Source organism: Rattus norvegicus, chromosome 8 (assembly GCF_021556685.1).
Source record: "Rattus norvegicus strain SHRSP/BbbUtx chromosome 8, alternate assembly SHRSP_T2T, whole genome shotgun sequence".
Lineage (NCBI taxonomy): Eukaryota > Metazoa > Chordata > Mammalia > Rodentia > Muridae > Rattus > Rattus norvegicus.
Window position 1 is genome coordinate 65,461,461 of NC_141541.1, and position 20,561 is coordinate 65,482,021.

The 20,561-nt window shown below is 43.7% G+C and overlaps 1 long non-coding RNA gene across 2 annotated transcripts in view; it reads right to left on the reverse strand.

Moving 5' to 3' along the window:
• The window catches only part of LOC148004153 (uncharacterized), a 93,958-nt gene that overhangs the window by 20,160 nt on the left and 53,237 nt on the right, over positions 1–20,561 (reverse strand). The window contains exon 3 of one of the 2 annotated variants that reach the window (XR_015627715.1): positions 6,814–6,882. The exons of the other annotated variant lie outside the window; for it this stretch is intronic. This is a non-coding gene — a long non-coding RNA (uncharacterized LOC148004153). The remainder of the gene's footprint in view (positions 1–6,813; positions 6,883–20,561) is intronic. 2 annotated transcript variants of the gene reach the window in all.

Consider the following 20,561-nt stretch of genomic DNA (forward strand, 5'->3'; position numbering starts at 1 on the left):
ACAAAGTCCAAACTCTGCATCTCCTTGTCTGATTTCAAGATCTCCAACTCCCTTTTCATCTTTGTTGACTACAACAAACTTCTTTCTTCTAGGTTGATTCCACCCTCTTTTAGCAGGTTTCCTTGGCAAGTATCCCACGGCTCTGGAATCTTAAAATTTTTGGGTCTCTGAAGGCAACAGCAACTTCACAATTTCTTCCTTTTTTGTCCCCGCCCCTTCAGAGCTGGGGACCGAACCCAGGGCCTTGCGCTTGCTAGGCAAGTGCTCTACCACTGAGCTAAATCCCCAACCCCAACTTCACAATTTCTTGTTCCAATGTTTGGGATCTACACATGATTTTCTGGGCTCCTCCAAAGGGCTTGAGGTCACATCTTCAGCTCTGCCCTCTGTAGCACTTTAGGCTCTGGTGGACTACACTACACTGCTGCTGCTGTTCTTGGTGGTCATCCCACGGTACTAGCATCTCCAATACATTGGGGTCTTCCACTGCAACTAAGCTTCACCAATAGCCTCTCACAGGCTCTCTTCATGGTGTCAGACCTTAACTTCCTTGCATGACTACATCAGACCTGGGCCATCAACTGAAACTGAGGCTGCATCTTCACCAGTGGCCTTCCAGGGCCTCTCACAGTGCCAAGCCTCAGCTGCTCTTCATGACTTCATGCCTTCAAAACCAGTACCACCTGGCTGACTCTTACACATTACCAAGTCCAGCTGCAGCATGAGGTACAACCTTGGCTATCTCTGGAGCACAGCTTTTTTGTGCTCTCAGAAAATACCTCCCAGAAGATTTCACCTCAGTGACGCTGGTCTCTTCTTAATCAGCACTAATTTCTTAGCACCAGCTAACCAGCGTCAATTGTCCCAGTAATCCCTTCTATTCTGGACTCTAAAGCCAGAGCCATGTGGCTGAAACTGCTGCGTTCTGGTGCTTATAGGAGTGGGAGCATGGTATCCTTGTTCTATTACATTATCACCAGCTTTCTGTTTTCCAGCTCCTTCATGGTCTAAGCTTGGTTGCCCTGGAACTTGCTCTGTATACTGACTTTGAACTCAGATATCTGCATGCCTGTCTCCTAAGGTGTGTACCGCTAAGCCTGGATTTAAGTTTTTCTTCTCCTAGAACTTGCTGTGTTCTAGGCTGGCCTCAAATTTAGAGATCTGCTTGCCTTTGCCTCCTAGGATTAAAGACTTGTACCTAAATTTAGCTGGGTGCAATCTTGCCCCAAGGTCACTATGCTCTTAATTTAATTTAATATCCTGGAACACAGGATTCAGCTCCATTTCACTTCCTGAAGCCCCTTTAGTACTTAAGCTATATACTTTACATTTGTCCTTTCTTAGCTTGCTATGCTTGTTTAAAATACTCTTAATGAGACTAAACCAGAGAACAAAGTCTATGATGGGTGTTTCTGAGACTTTCTTTGTCAATGCAATTAATCTGAGTCTTTTCACCTTAGCCTCAGGCAGATTGTTCAGACAATGGCAAAAAACAAAACAAAACAAAAAGCAAACAAACAAACAAACAAAAGCAGCCTCATTCTTCACCCAAATATCCCAAGAACAGTTATTTGACCACATCCTAAAATTCCTCTCCTCTGAAACCACTAGAACCAGGCTTCCACAGTTCAAATCACTCTCAGTAACAAAGTCTTCCACATTCCTACTAGGATAGCCCATTAAGCCCCACTTAAAGTATTTCACTGCTTTCCAAACCCAAAGTCCTAAATTCAACATTCTTCCAAACAAAAGCATGGTCAGACCTATGACAGCAGTACCCTGCTCCTGGTACCAATTTCTGTCTTAGGGTTTTACTGCCGTGAACAGACACCATGACCAAGGCAACTCTTATAAAGGCAATATTTAATTGGGGCTGGCTTACAGGTTCAAAGATTCAGTCCATTATCATCAAGGCAGGAACATAGAAGCATCCAGCAGGCATGATGCAGGAGGAGCTATGAGCTGCCTGGAAGCCAGTGTTCTGCCAACAGCCTTCAGATGAAGATGTAGTTCCAAATATCTAGCAAGTGGGTTAGAACTGTAAGGGGTAATGTCCAGCCCCATTAGAGGCTACAGACTAGAAGCTGTTAGACAAAACCCACCCTAGGTGGGTATGAAGTTCAAGGGGGTCACTCACAATACAGGGGTTCTTTGCTTAACATAAGGACAGATCCCCACAAACCATCTATTTGAGTGCTTAGTCCTCGGTGGAACATTAGGGAGTAGGAGGTGTGGCCAGCCTTGCTGGAGGAGGTGTGTCACTGGAGGGGTGTGGCCCTTGAGGTTTCAAAAGTTCATGCCATTCCCAGTGTCACTGTCTCTGCCTTCTACTTTTGGATAAGGATGTGAGCTCTTGGCTACTGCTCAAGTGCTATGCTCAAGTGCCCGCCATGATAGTTAAGAACTCCAACCCTCTGCAACCATGAGCCCCAAATTAAACACTTTCTTTTATAAGTTGCCTTGGTCATGGTATCTTAGCACAATGGTAGAACAATAGCTGAGATAGGAACATTCTCCTTCTTAGTCACTGAGCTCTACAGTGGCCTCTGGCAGGCCATCATCACCCAGAAAGGTGTCTGTCTCCAGTTAGCATCTGAGTCTGGGAAGAAAGCCAAGGAGGGCGCAGCCTTGCTGGGCCATTTATAAGAACCAATGAATCTAAGTCAATAGTGATGGACATGTGAAGTGCTGCTCTTTGGTCAAAAAAGATGGGCTGCAGTATTGAGATGCAAAGAGGCCCATCACAGCCCCTTGCCTTGGCGCTATTCCCCAGAGCTAATCTGTATGATTTACCCACCCCGCAAGACAGTGCCTTCCTTAAGGTACTCTGGTGTCTCTGTCACCCTGGGCCCTGTTCAAGTACCTCTCTGGTACAATGGATGCTGGCAAGCCTTTGGAAGCCAAACACAGAAGGGTTGGTTCTCTTGGAAGCCAACTGACTAGGTGGTAGCATGCAGGTCAGTTATCAGGCAGGGAGGCTGTTGCCATCAAAGCCAGGAGAAAGAAAGAGGCAAAACCAGGGGAGATGGTAAGCTGCAAGGTGAGCCCATCTCTAGGTCCAGCTCTGCCTTGCTGAGAGCTATAGATTGGAACCAAGCCCCACATGGTGCTTTTACAAGCCAACTAAATTAGACCTTCTCCCTGGTGAAGAATGTCAGCTTGGGTCAGGTAGGTCCCCTCATTCAGGCAGTCTTGGAGAGCTGAGAGCCAGTAGAACTCTTGCTACCAGAAGACCCGGTCTTCACTGGGGGGGTGCCTGAGTATCTCATCTTCTTGTCCACTGTTACGATTTCAGTCGCTTTTAAGGAATACATGTAAATGAGCAAACAGGTTACCCCAAAGGAAACCCCTAAGACATTTTGCCTCACACCATCTCTCTCCTTCCTCTCCCACATCCTGCCCATGTGTGGGCAGAGGGGTGGTTGACGAAGATCAAATAATAAGCAGCAGGCAAGCACTCCGACCCTGAGCTGCACACTCTGCCTGCCAAGTAAATGGGGATCTCTTCTGCACTCATGCATAGCACCAAGTCCACGTACACAAAATCCTCCCTATTTCTTTTTCAGTTGACAGCCTTGGGGTGGGACTAAGAGACTGAGAGACAAGGTGGGGAGTGGAGGATGGGTAAGGTGGGCTTGGCAGTTTGTGGTTGTTGCTTCAGAGAAACCACAGCCATCTCTTACTCAGAGCAGTCAGCAAGGCTTGGATAGGGTAAATGGCATTCAGGGTAGGCTATGGGCACTGAGTCACCACCCAGGGGGAAACCACAGGCTTAGGAGCTCAAGACCCAAAGAAGGGTGTCGGGTGTATTGGGCCCAGAGACAATAGCAAGAGTGAAGTTTGGTCACAAGGAGGCTTCCTTGTGTCAGAATACAGCCATTCCTCCCTGCTCTCCTACCCCACCCACGGGGAAGAGGGAAGACGAGTTATTGCTATTGTTAATATCCTCACAGAGGCAAGGATTGAATCCACAAGTGTGACAAATGCTCTACCTTCCACAACCTCTTTCTTTACTTTATCTTTTAAGATACCAACTTGCTCAAGTTAGCCTTGAACTCACTCTGGAGCCCAGGTAAGACTTGAAGTTGGGATCCTCCTGCCTCAGGCTCCTGAGTAGCAGGAATTACAGTCTTGAGTCAACAGGCTTGGCTCAAGGAGGCTTTAGAAAATACATGTATAATATTATGACTGGAATCTGATTTAGGAAATCCATGTCTGATACTGTGGTTGGAAGACTCGGAGTCATGAAGTTGCTTATCCCCCAATTAGACCTTCTTCCCTGCAGTCTGGAGTCTGACAGCTGTCTGTCTCACTCTGAAACCCTCCCTTTGTTTGTCTAACAATGGTGCAACTTCTCCGTCACTTTTCTTCTTTCACTTCTGTAGGAAAATGAAAGTTTCTGAATTACCAACTATAAACAATTAATTTTTTTTTAAAAAAAGAATGTCTCTACGATTATTTTATACCTTTTTTGGAAGATGGTCTCCTGCTTTGGACAAAGCAGTTAAAAACAAACAAGCATGGTAAAAACAGTGTGAATGTGTACCACTGCTGCATGATTCATTCTAGCGATTCTATCATTCTTACATTTTATTTATTTAATGTATATGAATACACTGTCACTATCTTCACGCACACCAGAAGAAGGCATTGGACCCCATTACAGATGGTTGTGAGCCACCATGTGGTTGCTAGGAACTGAACTCAGGACTTCTGGAAGAGCAGTCACTCTCAGAGCACTGAGCCATCTCTCCACCCACCCCACTCCTGGTTCTATCCTTCTTATTGTCTTAGTATTTTAATCTTTTAATGAGACCCCATGTAGTGAGAATTCTAGAATTTTGGGTTGTTTAAAAAGCACAGAAATATTATGGAAATATTTTCATTTTAATCCCAGGTGTGGGGACAGGGGACTGCTTCACAGCAGCTGACTGTGATTTGCCTCATGTTCTTGCAGAGGTATGGTTTTGCCAGCTGTAGATAATTTCTGTGATAGCGTGATGTTTGGAAAATTTCAGAGGGTGTTTAAATGCTAGAGCCCCATAGGTGGGGTCTGTGGTTGTTGGTTGTTCAGAGGAGTTGGTTGTGTTTTGTTAGTAGCTGTGGTCAAGAAGAAAAATAAAATAAATTAGGTTCAGGGATCTCTCTCTCTCTCTCTCTCTCTCTCTCTCTCTCTCTCTCTCTCTCTCTCTCTGTCCTTGAAACCTGGGGTGGTGTGGGACAGTCGGGTGGGGAGATAAAGGATGGGAAAAAGAAGAACCCACAAAGTAGCTAAGATGGACTACAACCCCACTTGAAAAACAAATGCTGTTCGGGGCTGGGGATTTAGCTCAGTGGTAGAGCGCTTGCCTAGCAAGCACAAGGCCCTGGGTTCGGTCCCCAGCTCCAAAAAAAAGAAAAAGAAAAAAAACAAAAACAAAAAAAACAAACGCTGTTCAAAAAGGAAGCAAATACAAGTAATTGAGGAACGCATTGAGGAACCTGGTTCCCCTGGGTACACACGAGATTCTAGCTGCTCTACTCCAGGTACCTTGTCATCTCCCCCATCATTCCTTCAGCTGGGATGCTCGCTCAAAGGCTATTTTGTTTCTTTCTAGACACCTATAGAGTCCATTACTGGCCTCTGGATCCTCCAGGCTTGGCATACCATATCCTTACCTATGTGCAGCCACTTGGCTGTCCCTTAAGCAGACCAGGGGCCTCCTGGTGACCACCATACCCTTGTGAAATCACTCCAGGGCAATACCAATGGGCAGGCCCTAGGTTGCTGGACACCTGAGGCCCCCAAGCTTATTGCCCACATGAGTTTCTTAGCAAACCACAATAGGTTTACAGGTGTGTGGAGAAACTTCCCTAGTAAATCATCAACAGAACAGGAACCATAATGCCACCTGCTGCTACCTAGCCAGCCCCCCGCCCCGCTTCCATGTTTGGCCCCTAAGAGGCTACGTCTTTCAGAGACAATCTCTGGAGAGGAGTCCTGGAGGTACCTTTGCAGGAGAGATGGGTGTGGTACTTGTTCTGTGATGTAGGAGACACCTGAGTAACAGGAGATGCTTGTGGCTAAGATTTCGGGCTCAGGAGTTAGGCTACCTACATACTCATCTTGTATTTGAAGCTTGTTATTGTATAACTTCAGAATCTCTGTGCCTTGTATATAACCTTCTGTATAACCTTGTCTCTCCATACCTTGTCCTTTGCCTGCTAGGGCAATGGGAAGTTGGGGAATGGGAAGTATTAATCCAAAGGCTTCCACTTAGGCTTGGCTGTTATGGTCAGTGTGGGAGACAAGAATTTCTCCCACAAGACAGGACTTCGAGTAGCATCTATACTTTGTCAGGCATGACCCCTAAGTTGGTGGGTGGTGCTGGGAATAGGGCATTGTGGGAATCAGGACAGTAAGACATAGTGGTTAGCTTTACAGTAGGCACCTGCTGTCTCCTCAGAATCCCTCAGAATTGGATCTCTTTCCTCACACCTCCTCTTCACATCTAAATTTTCCTCTTCACTGTTTCTGTAAACTCATTGTTTCCATTTTCTCAGCTTTTGCTTGCTGGTGATGACTTCAGAGTCCAGACATTGTCTGGCCTCCCCAATCCCACACCCTTTCAACTTGGCTTCTGACTCTTAAACCTCTAAGTGAAGAACTTGACTCCAGTCATGATGGAGTCACTGATTTTAGGTTTCCCCTTCCGTGTGAACAGCTATAAATTCTTGACAAGATACATACAACTGTTTGTAGGTTGGCCAGCAGCCAAGGCAGCACGATGACCCCCTGGGAGGAGGGCTTCCCAGGAGTCAGCTCACACTTACCCAGCCTTCTCTCGAAGGACATTTTCTAAGATGAGGCATAGGGAGGTGTACGAAGCAGGAAGTGACAGCCTTGTGGGAAGAAAACAAGAAGGATAGCAGCAATTGGAATGCAGGCTAGAAACATCGGTATAAAGGCTGGGTGTGGTGGGCACGGTGGCACACAACTTTAATCTTGGTACTCCCTAGGCAGAGGCAGGTACATCGCTTTAAAATCTAGGCCAGCCTGGTTTACATATTGAGTAACAGACCAGAGTTATACAGTGAGGGGTTGGGGATTTAGCTCAGTGGTAGAGCGCTTGCCTAGCAAGTGCAAGACCCTGGGTTCAGTCCTCAGCTCTGGGAAAAAAAAAAAAGACAAAATAACAGAGTTATATAGTGAGACCTTGTCTCGGAATAAAACTAACATTTAAAAAAGCTTTCACTTGATTCCTTGTTAGATTGCAAAGCCGTGAACAGCCATTGAGGATCTGCAGAGCTGGCTACAGCCTTCAGCAACCAAGCAGTGCAAAGGGGTAGGGGTGAGGTGGGGTGGGGTGGGAGAATGACTGCACAGGACGTACTTAAACACATGTAGTCAGGAGGTAAGAAGGCAGGAAGTATGTCAGGATGTATGCTTGCCCCTGATTGGACAAAGGCAGGAAGTACATAGCCTTGTGGGATTTGTTTTTATAAACACCTGACAAAATCATGACCATTCTCTGAGAATACTGGGTGACCTGGCCAGTGCCCATTGTCCGGGAAAATATTTAATAAAGCTTGTTCCAAATTTGGCTCAAAAATGTGGTAGTGGTCTTATATAATGATAGGTGGGATTAACAGCTGAAAAGATGACTCACTGGTTAAGAGTACTTGCTGTGCAGCCATGGAGACACCAGTTCAGATCCCAACCAGGTGTAATCTCTTGTACATCTTTAACTCTAGTACTGTGCAGGGCAGAGACAGGAGAATCTCTAGGGCTTACTAACTTACTGCAGCCAAAGATTGTTGAGCTTCCAGTTCAGGGAGATTCCTTGTCTCAAAGGAATAAAGATAGTAACACCTTACTCTGGCCTACACATTGGTACACATGCACATCCAAATACACATGTGATAACACACACACACACACACACGCACATCCAAATACACATGTGATAACACACACACACACACACACACACACACACACTTTAAAAAACAAAAACCACCACCACCAACAACAACAACAACAAAACACCTCCAAGGTGGTATCGCTATGTAGTTCCCACTGGCCTAGAACTCAGGGATCTGCCTATCTCTGACTCCTAAGTGCTTGAATTAAAGACTCGTGTCGCTATGCCAGGTATAAACTTTTTTATAGTAGTAATTAGGAGCTAGGTGTGGTAGTGCACATCATCTATCCCAGCATGAAGAAGTCATAAAAAAGTATGAGTTCTAGGCCAGTCCGGGATACTTAGTAAGACTGTCTCAAAAGAGAACAACAAAACTAGACAAGACTGTATTGAGGCCTGTAGTGAAATTTTTGGTTTCTTCAAAGAACACAAAAATATTAGAAGAATATGGTTTCTTTTTAATTCCAGGTGTGGGATATGGAGCTGCTTCCAATTGTCCACAACAGCTGGTAATGGCTTGCCTTGTGCTCTTGCAGAGGTGTGATTTTGTCAGCTGCAGATAGTTTCTGTAAGTGTGTGGTGTTTGAGATTCTGGGAAATTTTCAAAGAGTATATAAATGCCAGAGCCCTGACGGGTGGGGCTGCTGTTGGTAGGTAGTTGGTTGGTTGTTGTTTGCTGTTGGTTGTGATGTATTCAGTAGTTGTACGCAAAGAAGAAACAAGAAGATGAGGAAATTAGATATCCTTATGGTGAAGATCAAACTTGCCCCAGTAAACTTGACACCTCTAAGCAGCAGGAGATAGTCTAATAATGTTGCCTCCTTTTTCCCTCTATCCTTTTCCTCTCCTATAGTGTTAGGACATTGAAAGGGAAGAAGAAAAGGTTGAAGAAGGATGGAAGAAAGAAGAGCCCACGACGTAGCAAACAGCAGGTATGAGCGGCACCCGGATGGGGGGCATGCAGAATGGGAAATCTGATTGCAGATGCTGTAGATAAAATGGTAGGGGATGAAGAAATGGATAGTCTTTTTCAATATGACAGCAAAAAAAAAAAAATTATTGCAGCTGTTACCACAGAGATATCCTCCACTTTGCTCCCAGAGGTGATTTTCTGCTTGTTTGTCTTTTTCCTTCTCATTCTTCCTATATTCTGTTTCAAAAAAAGGTTAGGAGAATGGCTGAGCAACTGGAAAATTTTCAGGTGGAAATGGAAGCACTGGAGAGATGAAGAGCACTGGGAAGGGAGAAATAAAAGGCTTAGTTCCGGTGACTGAGCAAGAGAGCAGAAATTTCCCCCAAGAGGAAAGAGGGAAAGAAACTGTGCTGGAAGGCAGAGAGAGGCCCCACTATGCTTTCAGTTTCCAGTGTCTGCAGCCCCTGGATGGGGTGAGGAGCTAGGTGGGCTGCAGAGGTGGATAAGAGGAGGGGGAAGAGGAGGAAGAGGGCAACTGGGTCAGAGAAAAGATGAAAACGTCCTATTTCAAGAGGAAAAAAAAAAACTTCAAAACCACCAAGTTGCTAGAGTTAGAGAAGGGGTGGCTCTTGGTCACAAGATCATCACTATCAGCTTTCCCAGTTGTCCTACAGCATATACTTGCTAAAGGTTATGACGAGATAGGATGGCATTCTATAAAAATGATAGAGCTAAAGCATTTTAAAGAAGCTGTGATTTCATAGCTTGCCTTTCCTTAGGTTATGACAAGATAGGAAGGCATTCTATAGAAATGAGATATCTAAGGAGTTTTAAAGAGGCTATGATTTCATATGGGATGCAGTCACCTTATGTGAAATGAATTCTAAAAAACTGGGCTACTTCACGTAGAATTATTCCCCAATGATAGAGGGATTGGTGACAGCTGTACTAGATGCCAGGCTGCAGTTGCAATGGTTAACATGGTGGAAGGAAGACGCCTTAATTATTGAACAATGAAATAGAGTAAGAGAAATGAATACTGTCAGAGACCAGTTGCTGGGTTAAAACTGTATTCTGATATACAAGAACAGGTTCTGTTTGATGGTGCGACTATAGAACAAGCCTAGCAGCTTTAAGAGCTTGGGACAAAGTTGGGAAAAGATTCACCATGTTTACAAAAAATTATACAAGTCTCTAGAGAGGCCTTCAGTGTTTTTGGTTTGACAAAGATTAGTCTTAGCAGTGAACAAAGCTGTATTATACTCTGGTGCAAGACAGGCATTGATAGAGACCTTGGCATATGAAAATGCAAATACCAAATATAAAAAGGGTATTAATCCATCAAAGGTGCAGGCAGTAAACATGGGTGAGTGGATAAGGGCTATGATCTACTAGTTCAAACTTGTACTATGCTAACATCTTCTGTCATGATATAGCTACAATATCAAAATACCTGGTGCTACAATTAAAGAAAATATGACCATTTGCAAAGAAATTCTGACCCAAACACTAAAGGTCTCAGAACTCAAAATACCTAGTACTTGAAAAGTGAACAAACCATTCCTAGCAGCAATATGTTTTCTAACTATAAACCAGAAAGAAAGTCCAGGCTTGGGGGTTGGGGATTTAGCTCAGTGGTAGAGCGCTTGCCTAGGAAGCGCAAGGTCCTGGGTTTGGTCCCCAGCTCCGAGGAAAAAAAAAAAAAAAAGAAAGTCCAGGCTTCCAGAGGTGTACAGGCAAGGGCTGCCATTGGACTGATGGGCATAGGTCCAAGAGAGATATCCAAGGCAATTTCTTGCCATCAGAAAGCAAAATGGGAGACATAGCTTGAGGACCTGCCGCAAAAATAGGAGTCATTTCCAACAGCAGCAGTCAAGAGGCACTGAGTTATAGAACATCTGTGGAATTAATTCAGCCTATATGTTATAAGGATGTATTAATATCAGAATGGAAGCCTGTGAAACTTTTGTGTTGGGGATGCAGGTTTGTTTATATTTCCACAGAAAATGAAAAGCTGTGGATGATGCCATCAAAACTTATAAACATTAGAATTCAACAGGAGAGCTCGCCAGAAAACCTTGGCCACTGATCTGAAAAGTGCTTATTTCATGGAAAATGTCTCTGTTTTTAATTTCTCACTAAACACAGCACAATTAAAGGCTTAAAACAGAAAAGGGAAAATGCAGTGAGAATTTTGGTTTCTTTTAAAAACACAGGAATATTATAAGAAAACATTTTCATTTTAATCCCAGGTATGGGATATGGGGTTGCTTCAGGGTGTCCACAGCAGCTGATGATGATTTGCCTCGTGCCCCTGCAGGGGTGTGATGTTTGGAATTCCGGGAAATTTTCAGAGGGTATATAAATCCTAGGGATCAGAGAGGCAGGGTTGTGGTTGGGTTGGAGGTTGGTAGTTGGTTGTGGTTTGTTAAATAGTTGTGTGCAAAGAAGAAACAACAAGAAGAAATTAGATATCTTGATGGTGAAGATCAAACTTGCCCCCCAAAACACTCTAAATTGGCAGGAAGTAATTTAATGATAATGTCATCCCTCTTTCCCTCTACCCTTTTTTCTCTCTCATCTAGTGTTAGGGGGTTGAAAGGGTGGAAGAAAGAAGAACCCATATAGTAGCAAACAAGCAGCTGCAGAGGCTGATAATGGTTGCATATGCACTGTAAACATATAGAACTCTTTACTATCCTTACTCCCTAACCACAGTATAACAGCGATACACATAGTGCAAATGAGGGCCCAGTGAAACCACCGAACTAGACCAGTCCATGGATGGAAAGAAAGGTTTATTGGGAAATCATACTACCAAGGCCATGGGTTGGGGCAGAGAGAAGAGAAAAATGGTGGAAAAGCATGCAGATTTCATGATTCAACAGTCAAGGGTCTTTGAGCTGTTGGGACTGACCAAGAACTAAATAACCTTGCCTGTGGTAGTTGACCTTTGGGGCTGATTAAAGGAGGTTCCTGGTTAACAGAAACCCACCTAATGAGATTCACTTTTCTGGTAAACAGAAACCCAACCTTAAGTTTGTTTATTTCATAACAGCCCTGTTAGACATTTTGTTTAGGACATTGTCACAAGCACTGCAACTTAGAGAGGTGGAGCTAAAGTGTTTACATCGTGTTAGGTATTATAGGCAACTTAGAGGGGTAGAGCTAACCAAGCACAGTGTTTTGATCATGTTAAGACTATAAGCAATCTAGAAAGGAGTCACAGGTACACAGGAAAGAGGTTACATGCCAATACTGTCCTATTTTAGACAAGTGACTTAGGAATCCACAAATCTTGGTATCTGTAGGAATTTCAAGCCACTCCTTCAGTGATTGGGGTACAATTTAAATGTCCTCCCTTGGAAGAAAGGGTAAATGACAATGGTACCCTCTTCTGGCATCCATAGGTACTACATAAACATGGTATACAACACACATGCAGGCAAAACACTGGCAAAATTGTTGTACATACAATTAATTAGTTTAAAAAATGTAAAGTTAAAAAATCCAAGACCTCAAAAGCCTCAAAATTCTATTTCAAGACAGGAAGGAAAGAATTCAGAGGATGCAAAGGAGTTTGTAGCCCTCACAGGGCCTGAAAGCAGCAATAGTATTTACACATATGAAGAACGTCCTAGTTAGGGTTTTCCATTGCTGTGAAGAGACACTATAACCAAGGCAACTTTTATAAAGGAGAAAATTTAATTGAGGCTGGTTTACTGGTTGAGAGGTTCTGTCTATTATTATCGAGGTGGGAACATGGCAGCATCCAAGCAGACGAAGGTCTGGAGGAGCCAAAAGTTCTATGTCTTGTTCTAAAGGAAGACTGGCTCCCACATGGCTAGGAGGAGGGTCTCAGAGCCACAGCCACAGTGACACACTTCCTCCAACAGGGCCACACTTCCTAATAGTGCAACTCACTTGGCCAAGCATATTCAAACCATCACATTCTAGTCCCTGGATTCCATAAGCTTGTTCAAACACATGAGTCTATCTATGGGGGCCATACCTAGTAATAGCATAATGTAAAATATATTTAGTCCAATTTCAAAAATCCCCATAGTCTATCACAGTCTTGTCAATGTTAAAATTCCAAAAGTTTCTTCTGAGATTCATCTAGTCACTTAGCTGTAATCCCCTGTAAAACCAAAATTAAAAAGTAGATCACATACTTCCAATATCACAGGATATCCACTACCATTCCGAAATGTCATAGTGAGAAAATACTGGACCAAAGCAAGACCAAAAACCAGCCAGGCAAACTCCAAATTCAGCATCTCCATGTCTAATGTCCAATTAATTTTTCTGCCTTGTTGACTGAAGCACAATTCCCTTTGATGGGTTCCACTTCCCATCAGCAGCTTTCTTCAGCAGGTATCAAACAGCTCTGGAATCTTGAAAATCTTGGGGTCTCCAAGACAACTTTAATGTTACAGCTTCTTGTTTCAATGTCTGGGATCCACACATGATCTTCTGGGCTCCTCCAAAGGGCTGACATCACTTCTTCAGCTCTGCCCTTTATAGCACTCTAAGTTCAGGTTGATCCACTCCACTGCTGCTGCTGTTCTTGGTGATCATCCCATGGTACTAGCATCTCCAATAACCGGGGTGTTCTGTTGCAACTAGGCTTCAACAATAGTCTCTCATAGACTCTCTTCATGGTGCCAAGTCACAACTCCTTCAGTCCTGGACCATCAACTGGAACTGAAGCTGTACCTTCACCAATGGCCTTCCATGGCCTTTCACAGTGCCAAGCCTCAACTGCTCTTCATGACTTCATGACTTCAAAACCAGTACCACCTGTGTGATTCTTACACATTACCAAGTATGGCTACAGCATGAGGTACAACCTTGGCCATCTGGAACACAGCTTCTTTGTGCTCTCAGAAAACATTTTCCAGAAGGTTTCACCTCAGTGATGCTTGTCTCTTCTTAATCAGCACTAATTTCTTAGCTCCAGCTAACCAGCATCAATTGTCTCAGTGGTCCCTTCTATTCTGGACTCTAAAGCCAGAGTCATGTGGCCAAAGATGCCAAGTTCTGCTGCTTTCTGGGGCTGGAACATGGCCCCCTTGTTCTATTTATTACATTATCACTATCTTTCTGTTTTCCAACTCCTTCACTGCCTATGCTTGGCTGCCCTGGAACTTGCTCTGTAGATTGACCTTGAACTCAGATATCTGCATGGTCTGTCTCTTCAATGCTGGGATTAAAATTGTGTACAGCTATGCTGGACATAAGCTATTCATGGTGACTATGCTTCAATATCCAAATCAAAGACTTATGTTATCCCATGTCAATTTGACACACAATCATATCTCCTTATGTCCAAATGAAAGCAACAACCAGGTTGTAATAGTATAACTATCAGTTGTTCAACTGCAACCACATTAAGAATAAGCTTAGCTGGGTGGGATCTTGCTCCAGAGTCACTGCTTCCTTAGTTTATCTTCTTGAACACAGGATTCGGTTCCATTTCACTTCCTGGTGCCCCTTTATTACTTGAACCATACATTTTGTATTTTTTCCTTTTTAATCTTGGTACACTTCATCAAAACTCTCTTCCTGACACTAAACTACAGCAGAGACTCTAAAATGGATTGTTGTGAGACCTCCTTTTGTCAATGCAATTAATCTGAGTTTCTTCACCTTACACTCAGGCAGACTCTTCAGACAAGAGCAAAAAAGCAGCCACATTCTTCTCCAAAATATCACGAAATAGTTTCTAGGCCATGTACGAACATTCTTCTGAAACATATTGGGCCAGATCTACACAGTTCAAATCACCCTCAGTACCAATGTCTTCCATATTCCTACTAGTATGATCCATTAACCCCCACATCCCCAAGCATTCCATGGCTTTCCAAATCCAAAGTCCTCAAATACACATTCCTCAAAAAAAAAAAAAAAAAAAAAAAAAAACCGTGATCAGGCCTATCCCAACAATACCCCAGTCCCTGGTACCAACTTTTATCTTAGTTAGGGTTTCTACTGCTGTGAAGAGATACCATGACCAGGGCAGATTTTACATAGGACAACATTTAATTGGGGTGACTTGAACAAGGCTGCACTTCCTAATAGTGCTACTCCCTGGGCCAAGCATATTCAAACCACCACACAGAACAAAGAGGAACAGAGTCTAAGTTCAATACTGAACTAACTTCTAAAGGATACATTCCATGTATTTATCAGACTTTATCTTCTTTCTTTGCTCAGCCATCTTCAAAGGAGGGAAAGGCCGTAAACACTTCCCTCATTTGTACTCTTTCCATCTGTAGAACAAGGACAAGGTTGTTGCAGCTCTCTTAGACTTTGCTACTAGAATGTTTCCCACACTCTATCCCTTCAAGGTCTGATGCCTTTTTTGTTCCTTCCATTTTTATATTGTTCTGAATCTCCCATATATCCTTCAAGACAAGGAATGAAGCACACATTTTGTCCATATGCCACAACAGTACTATAATCTCCAGTACAAGGAAGTTTGCTGAGCAAGTGTGGAGCATATTGTCATTTAAATAGCAAGAATTGGCTTCTCTGTGGTACAGGGTCTGTAGACAAGATCTTGCAGCTTTAGTCTTTAGTCTGGTTGGTAAGTTAGTCTCCTCATCTGATGTACACTTGGTGTTCAGTTATCAACATATACTTCCCTGTGCAGCCATCAGTATTTCTTCTAATGCCATCCTATTTTGTCAGACAATTTTTCACATTTGGGTGATTTGATAGTTAATCCTCATTGTCAAGTCGACTAGATTTAGAATCACCTAGGAAACACTTCTGGGTGTGTCTGTGAGAACATTTCTAGAGAGTTTCACTGAGGATGGAAAATCCAACCTGAACGTGGGTAACTGGGTGCCACCTAAACACAAGGACAGAGCAAGTGGAGCTCAGTGGTCATTTCTCTGTTTCTAACTGCATAGGTCCTCCCTTCTCCCCAGCATAATTGGCCACCAGCCCATGAGGGTAAAGGAATCAGAGTCAACAAACAGGGTTTCAGACAGCCCATGAGTGTAACTGAGAAGACAGACTTAACTCTGGGATTGGCTTCAGAAAGACAGTTCAACTTTATTCAGGGTGATTGATGCTTATATAAAACTTTGGGGAGAGGGTAGGAATATCTAGGGTGGGCAGAGGTCCTTGGCTGAAGCTTAGGGTACTAAGATACCTCATTAGTGACAAAGCCAGCTCAGTCAGTCAACTGGGTCTCAAGGAAGGGAGCAAGGATTGAAAAGAAAAAGACAATTAGACAACATTATAACATGACTCCAGCCAGTGCTGAGGCTGAAGTGGGTTTATTTTTTCCCAGTGTGCTTTTATACCATTTTAAGTAGATGAAAATAATAAGGTCAGTTCTAGGTCAAGGACAAACAAGGCAATAAACAAAGTCCCCTGATCACTGTTTCTATTAGGATGACCAAGATAAAAGGAATACCACACATTCCTTGGCTGAGTTTATCTTGAGCTCTGTATTAGCCCAAATGTAAATATTCTTATCTGAGCCTACTTCCCTGACCTAGCCCAATGTCAAATTCCTACCAAATTCCTACAAGGTGGCCCCAAAAGCTTTCCACACATTAGCATATGGAGGCATTCCAAGAATCTCAAATGTTTGCTGAATGGGTTTCTTGTTGGGAGAAAGGTACTCAGATCTGTAGTTTCCCTAAGGGTTATGTGACATTCCTCAAGAAGGGAGTGTGAGGTCTGAGATCCTCCTGGTGGAAAAGGGAAAGCCTTGCTGATAAAAGGTGTCAACATTTTGCACTGTGTGTTTAACAATTCTGCTTTCTCTATGCTATCTGTAAGCTTGTACCCTCTACAGGGCAGGAACGTAAAGGCAAGAGCTGATACAGAGGCCATGGAGAAGTGATCATGGCTTGCTCAGCCCACTTTCTTATAAAACCCAGTACCACCTGTGCACGGGTGAGACCACCACAATAGGCTTGCCCCTTCTATATCAATCACTGTCTTAGTTAGGGTTACCATTGCTGTGAAGAGATTCTATGACCAAGGCAACTCCTTTTTCTTTCTTTCTTTCTTTTTTTAAAAGATGTATTTATTATTATATGAGTACACTGTAGCTGTCTTCAGACACACCAGAAGAGGGCATCAGACCTCATTACAGATGGTTGTGAGCCACCATGTGGTTGCTGGGAATTGAACTCAGGACATCTGGAAGAGAGCAGTCGGTGCTTTTAACCACTGAGCCATCTCTCCAGCCCCCAAGGCAACTCTTATAAAGGACATTATTTAATTGGGACTACTTTACAGGTTCAAAGGTTCAGTCTATTATCATCAAGGCATGGCAGCACCCAGGCAGGCATGATGTGGGAAGAGCTGAGAGTTCTACATTTTGTTCTGAAGGCAAAAAAGAACACTGGCTCCCAAGTAGCTAGGAGAAGGGTCTCATTGCCTATCCCTCCCCCAGTGACACAGTTCTTCCAACAAAGAAAGTCACACCCACTCCAACAAGGCCACACCTTCTAATCATGCCACTCCCTGGGTCAAGCATATTCATTCCACCACAATCACTAATTAAGAAAATGCATTATAGGGGTTGGGGATTTAGCTCAGTGGTAGAGCACTTGCCTAGCAAGCGCAAGGCCCTGGGTTCGGTCCTCAGCTCCGAAAAAAAGAAAAGAAAAAAAAAAGAAAGAAAGAAAATGCATTATAGGCCAGTCCCATGTGAGAATTTTCTTGAGATTCCTCTTCCAAATGACCCTACCTTGTAGAAAAATTGGCATAGAACTTGCCAGCAAATAGCCCCCGTTCCTGCTGTCACTCTGTAACCTCATGATGGACTGATGACCACTTTCAAACTAAACCAAAATAAACCCTTGATTTCTCTGGTTGCCTTTCGTCAGGTAATTTGTAACAGCAATGAGAAACGAAACCAACATAGAGGATTGGTGCTGAGGAGTAGGCTTGCTGCTGTTATGCCCAGCTTTTGAGACCCACCAAGAGACCACCAGAGACAACAACTCCAATGTAAGCACATGAGAGTCGTTCCCCAACACACACCCCTACCTCCCCCCACCCCGCCAAGTTTGGATGTGGGTCATAACCCTTTCCATACAACAGGTTAGGAAAGTCCAGGGGCTTAGGGATTATATAGGAAAAAAATTACAACCTGGGGCTTACAAGCCTTGGTGTTACATGATTGGGTAAATGGGTAAAGGATAGTTAACCTTCAAACTGATATAGTTTGTTCAGACCACAGGGAGAGTCCACACATCTAGAAAGGGGCATCTTGTCCTGGGAATGATTCATGGTTTCTTAACTTATCTTGTTATTGTGACCAGTTTTTCCTGTTGTTGTAAGCTGGCCACAGCAGTTATGTCTATTTTTGACTCTTTCCCAGAGTCCAAGAGTGGGGGCCATATCACTCCAAGTTCAGCAGCTTAAAATGGAGTTTAGAGGACAAGATGGAATCTGTCTTGCTGTTTTTTACCTCTTCACTGTGATCACAGAAGATTGGTGCTGAGAACTGGATTTGGGGCTGGTGGGCACCTTACTGGGTAGTGAAGAGGCCTTTGAAGTGGGTTTAGAGGAAAATCTGGTAGAGTTTGAATGTGAGGGCAAGAAAAAACCCAGAATGCTGACAAGGGGTTTGATGGGCTGGGCGGTGGTAGCTTAGAAGAGCAGAATACCAAGAGAAATGCAAATAAGTTGAGGTTTGGCTCTTGAGGTTTCAGAGAAGAATAAAGACCCCACACAGGCTATTTGTGTTGTATTCTGTCTGTCCCCAAATCTGGCTGTGCTCCTCCCACTTCATGAAAATCTAAATGAGGCTAAATTTAAAAGTAATAGTCTAAGTTGTTGGTTAAGGAAGCTTCAAGACAACATAATGTCCAGGATGTGGTGTGGCTAACGCTTGCTGCTGTTCATCAGATCTATAGTGTAAGAGAATGGACATTCATGGAAAACATGCACTTCAGTAAAGAAAGGAGTGTGGATGAACTCAAAGACAAAGGTCAGGTGATGCAGAGAGAGCAGCTGGAATTGTTGGAGAGATTCGTACCATTAAGGAGAGCCATTGAACTCTGCACTGGTAAAGGGGGAAAGATGCCCTGAGATCTACAACCCACCTGTGAAAGACTCTGACCTGTGAAAATGTAAATTTACTTAGAAGGAAAGACTCTGAATTGAGAATGCTACACTTGCCCAGGGGTGAGATCATCTATATAGGAAAGTAATGTTCCAGGTTAAGCCACCAAAGTGCACATATTGTCTTTGTGGTTTGCAGGCATGCAATATTCGAGTTGTAGGTCATGGAGTCTTTCACAGAGGTCACAGAAAATCTGAAAATGTTTGACAGGGTCACATTCCCTGTCAGGAGGAATGGGTTCCATGAGGCCCCATTGCGTGAAGCTGAGAAAGAGAAGCTTTAGTTGCAGTGGAGAACCCAGTTAGGGTTAGGATTAGGGTTAGGGTTAGGGTTAGGGTTAGGGTTAGGGTTAGGGTTAGGGTTAGGGTTAGGGTTAGGGTTAGGGTTAGGGCCAGGGCCATTGGGCATCCATGAAGAAACCTGCAGACATAGAGGAGAACCAGTCAGAGAGCATGCTGCAGGCAGATGAACTGAAAGAAAGGGCTACCCAAGGCCATGGAGCCTAGAGGATGTGACCTGGAGTCTCAGATATTAGACAGAGCTTTGGGTTAGACTGGGGCTGCCTGATTGGGATTCAATCTTTGTAAAAATAATTTTTATTCACCAGGTATCTTCTTTGAGGCTTTCTGCTTAAAAAATGCCCACCCTTTCTGGCTCTTTCTAACTGCTGACTTGCTGGTTTATCTCAGCTGTTATTGAAAGGTAGAAGTTTTAAGGTTGCACCCCCCCTAGACAAAAGTTTAGAGCAGAAGAAAGAAACTGGCCAGGCCCTGGAACTGCAATTACACCAGCCCGTTTGGCAACTCTCTCCCAGGAACTAACTGACCATAAAGTTAGACTAAAATCTTAAAGAACAGTCTTGAGAAACAGGAAGCTTCTCCCAGGAACTGGCTGGCCATAAAGTTAAACAATCTTGAGAAACAGGAAGTTTCTCCTTGTGATTTTTCACTGGTATTCTCACATTTTCCAATGATGCCCTCCCTACCCACTAGGGTTGTGGTTTCTTCCTTTAAATACCTCTTCTCCCAGCCACTCGGGGTCGAACTCTACTGCCCCTGTGTGGGATATGAGTCTCGATCCCAGTGCACTGGTTCCTATAAATAAACCTAATGTTTTTACAGCAAGGGCAGTCTCTCGTGAGTTCTTGGGTGGCCGTGTCATCCCGAGACTTGGGTGAGGGTCTCCCCGCTCTGGGGGTCTTTCATTATGACCCAAACTCCTTTCCAAGTTGACTGATTCAAATTGGTTTCTTTTAGCTGGCTTCTGGCTGAATTGCTGTTTGACCTTAAACTAACTCTGGCAATCTGTTTTAATCTTCCCACTTCTTATTATTCTCTGCCTTGTTCTGTCTTCAACTGCAACCTGTTCTGGTAATACATTTGCCCCCCCCCCCCCCCTCTCTCTGCTTCTCTATTAAGTTGCCTCTCATTCCTGACTCTTCTCATGAGAGTTGGGCATATCCTATCTCTGATTCATTCTGTCAAAATTTTCTCTGAATTGTCTGTCACTTTGTCTGCCCCTCAATTACACAATACTTTCAGACATAGCTGCTTCTTTCTACAGACTAACCTTAACTCCGTTGTTAGTACTATTCTAGCCAGAGAGAGTAAAGGTGTATCATTCCAGCTGGATCACACAG